Source organism: Rhinopithecus roxellana, chromosome 5, assembly GCF_007565055.1.
Source record: "Rhinopithecus roxellana isolate Shanxi Qingling chromosome 5, ASM756505v1, whole genome shotgun sequence".
Lineage (NCBI taxonomy): Eukaryota > Metazoa > Chordata > Mammalia > Primates > Cercopithecidae > Rhinopithecus > Rhinopithecus roxellana.
The window spans coordinates 52,938,244-52,942,577 of record NC_044553.1 but is presented as its reverse complement, the minus strand read 5'-3'; the positions used below and the strand labels follow the sequence as shown (position 1 = coordinate 52,942,577).

General features: G+C 38.7%; 1 pseudogene; it reads left to right on the top strand.

Moving 5' to 3' along the window:
* The first annotated feature begins 267 nt into the window (after nt 1–267).
* Nucleotides 268–665, top strand: LOC104671221 (annotated as a pseudogene).
* The last annotated feature ends 3,669 nt before the right edge of the window (nt 666–4,334 follow it).

Sequence of the window (4,334 nt, the reverse complement as noted above, 5' to 3'; positions counted from 1 at the left end):
AGCCTTAACACTTGACCAGTATGCATTTAATAAACATTTTTGAACAAACGAAAAACCTTGGCCAAATGAATAAATATTTCCTTGGTAAGTTCTTTCACTATCAATCGTATCATAAAATTTTTCTTAATACAAACTTAAATGGCATTTTGTGTATAGAAAAATCCCTAAAAGATCCTAAAGGTTATCCACTCTGGGCAGAAGTGCATTTAAAAACTAAAGCTTTTCCTTCTTTCATTTCTACTGTAGGCCCCAGTGGTTACTGTCGAAATGGGCAAGTTCATGAAACCTGGGAAAGAGGTGTTTGTCCTGGCTGGGCACTACTCCGGATGCAAAGCTGTCACATTGATAATGGCACCTCAGACCACCCCTACAGCCATGCCCTGGTGGCTGGAATTGACCACTATCCCTGCAAAGTAAGAGCTGCCATGGGCAAGAAGATTACCAAGAGGTCAAAGATCAAGTCTTTTGTGAAAGTTTATAACTAGAGTCACCTAATGCCCACAAGGTACTCTGTGGATATCCTCTTGGACAAAACTGTCGTCAATAAGGATGTCTTCAGACACGCTGCTCTTAAACGCAAGGCTGGACAAGAGGCCAAGGTCAAGTTTGAAAAGAGGTACAAGATGGGCAAGAACAAGTGGTTCTTCCAGAAGCTGCAGTTTTAGATGTTTTGTTTTAGTCATTAAAAATTAAAAAGAAAAATAAACAAAAGTTTTCTTGGGTTTTGTTCATTGTATTTCTTTTTAATCTTCAGAGAAGAAAATATATACAACCATCCTTGCAGATGTATTTCAATTTCACAAACTTTTAGAATTAGAAAAATTCCTCCTCCTAGCTACAGAGTCTCCATCCAAATATCTACATGGGCTTGACAAGCAAGGTAAATGTGTAAAGGAGGGTATTTTGTCATAAGGCCTAAAACTACGATCCAGTGTTCTGTGCTGCTTCGATATCTGGTAGAATCAGGAGGGCCTTAAATGGCCTAACTGTAAGTTCCCCTGCAGCTCTGTTCCCGGAGATAAGATTCCCTAGCCAAATAACCCTCTGTATCAAGAGGACCAGGTGTAGTTCCTGCTTATCTCTGAGTAGTGAGTTTCCATTCCCTATCAGACTGTGATATTATTCGAACAAGTGAATCACACCTTCCTGTTGGAACCAAGGGACACCTCACCCTTTAGATACAACAAAGCCTGGCTCCCAAAGCCCGTCCTTGTTCACTGTGTTCCTGAGTGCAAATCCAGTGTGGCCCTGTGTAGCATACAATGTCCTCCTCCTCAGGCGGTGAGTATATGTGATGAATAAACTACTGTTGATCTTACCTGTCCAGTGTTGGGCGTCAGGTGTTTGGCCATTTCCATAAACCTAGGTCAAGAATCCCTTCCTCATCGACAGAGTGACTAGGAGGCAATTAAAACAGGTACGGACCTGGTATGGGAAAAACAATTGTAGGGGAAAGAATTATAACAGTACCTGGAGCTTGTGGCTTAGAGCTAGGAAGTGGGGGGGGAACCATGGAGGTCTGGACAGGACAGACCCCAATTTAAGTAAGCAGCTACTGTTCAGCATTAGTCTATTGTAGACAGGCTAGTCACAACAATACACAATATTGCCAAACATTTCAAGAGACACTGGAAATCTGGATTTTATGTCAAAATTCTCACTTTTTAAAAGTTGGAAACTTCTTCCTTCCTTTCATTTTCTCTCTCCTTTTCCCACTCTCTCTCCCTCAGCCCAACCAAAACCCATCAGGGGTGGTTTCCTGAGGTGCCAGTTTGTAACCTCTGTCCCAGAAGTTAAGCCTAGTCCCTAGAACACTACTCTGATCCCAACACTTTAACATTCTGCCATTGTATCTTTTAATATCATATATACTAACATTGCTGATTCAAGTTAGATTTACTATACCCCTGAAATTTAAATCTTAGCCATATTTGTCTATAAGTCCCCATTATATATGAGGGCAGTCTTATTTTTCCTCCTAGCAACAATTCACTACACTGCATTTTATTCTGACCACATTTCACACTCCCTCAATTACTAAGTCATTTTGAATTCTAATAATATCCTTCCAGGCACTTCCAATCACACTCAGCTTATGCTGTTCCTTCCATTATATCATTCCAAACATCAAAAAATATAAAGGAATCTAGCTTAAAAATAAGACCTCTAAAACACCCGCTGTTATGTTCCTCCCAAATTGACATGACACAAATAATAACTTTCTTAATTATTTCCAGGAAATGTAATAGTGCATTTTTTCTAAATTGTCACTTTTTAAAGACTGGTAAATATGAGTTTCAGAAGAATTAATATAATTGCTATGGGGAGAAACAACAGTACTCTTTAACCATGCCAAAACATTTTAATAAGTTTGATGAATTTAAAAGCATATTTAAGGCCAGGCGCAGTGACTCACACCTGTAATCCCAGCACTTTGGGAGGCCACAGCAGGAGGATTGCTTGAGCTCAGGAGTTCGAGACCAGCCTGGGCAACATGGCAGAAACTCTATGTCTACCAAAAATTCAAAAAATTATCTGGCCATGGTGGCAAATGCCTGTGGTCCCAGCTATTCATTAGGCTGAGGTGGGAGGATCACTTGAGCCCAGGAGATGGAGGTTGCAGTGAGCCATGATCACACCACTGTACTCCACCCTGGGTAACACAGCAAGACCTCATCTCAAAAAAAATTTTTTTAAGAATATTTAAAAGAAATACTTTTAAAGCATATTCATTAGTTTCTTCATTCAGCACTTTTATTGAGCACCTACTCTGTGCCAGTCACTGTTTGAGAAGCTGGGAATATATTCAAAATAGAATAAAATTTCCACTGTCATTGAGTTTGCTGTCCATAATATTAGGCAGAATATAAAATCAACTCTTCCTGTTAATTAAAGTTAGATAAAAATAGGTAAGCCAATAGACAAAATCAGAAGAGACTATGTTAAATTTAAAATAGTAGCTGGGTATGTCAAGGAGGTTATAGACTATTTATCTCTTTATTCAATATAAAATGCATGAGTTCATAATGAAATGACATAAAAATTAAAGATAAACAACTCATCATTCACCTGTGAAGACTACTAGTGTTATTCTGAAAATTGATAAGTAGAATAACCATATAATTTGTTGTCCCAAATGGAACATTTTAAAGAGTAAAATTCAATTCAAAGTTCACACATTACATTTGGTTGATGTATCTCTTAATTTTCTTTTAACCTATAACTTCACAAACCATTAGTATAAATTAAATAAGTTTAATGTATAACCTTATGCCAACATCATCTCTCACCCGGACTGCCACAGCTGCCTCACTCTTGATTCCTAGAATTCATTTACCACTCTACAACAAGAGTCATCTTTGTAAAAAGTACATAGCAGAGGAATTAACTGGAGGATAATGGTGGTAACCTGAATTCAAACCTCTACACACATCCCCCAAAAACTAAATAAATAATAGCAACAAGGAGTACAAATAAAACAAAAATGTTACACATGCCACCAAAATCACTATGAACCAGAATATAGCAGGAATTTCAAATTACCTGAATGTAGATAAATGAAACTTGAAGTCCCACCAACGCAAGCCTGTGGGTGTACAGAACAGTGACACAAAAGGCCTAAGACACTCTAACGAGAAGAGATGACAGGTGAGGACTTAAAACATAAACAAAACTACCTGCAGAAAGAGAAAGCACAACATATGTGATAAAATACCACACACAGGTCCATGACTTGGTAGCTCATGTCACCCAATAGAGGGGAAGAGCTTGAAAGTGAGTAGAACAGAGGAGGCAGAAGAGGAAATACTACATCTGTGAGACAAAGAGATAAGTAAAGAGGGAGAACAGCCCCTTGGTGAGTGACAGTAAAGGAAAATAAGGAAGTCAATGGCAAAAAAATTAAAGATGCTGCAGTAAAAGAACAGAAACAAGACATGGCAAGACTCTCCCCACAACTACCACTACCACAATCACCATCTTACTTGGAAGAAAAATAATGTATTTTACTAAAATGAGATAAGAGCATGCTCATGCATGAGAAACTCTGTCCAAAAAAATGCCTTGGAATAAAAATAAAATCAAACAAATTCCATACAAAGTTATCAGAAGGAAAAAAATATAGAACATATGTAATCAAAACTTTTCAGCCAGGCACAGTGGCTCATGCCTTTAATCCCAGTACTTAGGGAGGCCAAGGCCAGCAGATTACCTGAAGTCAGGAGTTCGAGACCAGCCTGGCCAACGTGGTGAAACTCCACTGCTACTAAAAATACAAAAATTAGCCAGGCGTTGTGGTGGGCGCCTGTAATCCCAGCTACTTGGGAGGCTGAGGC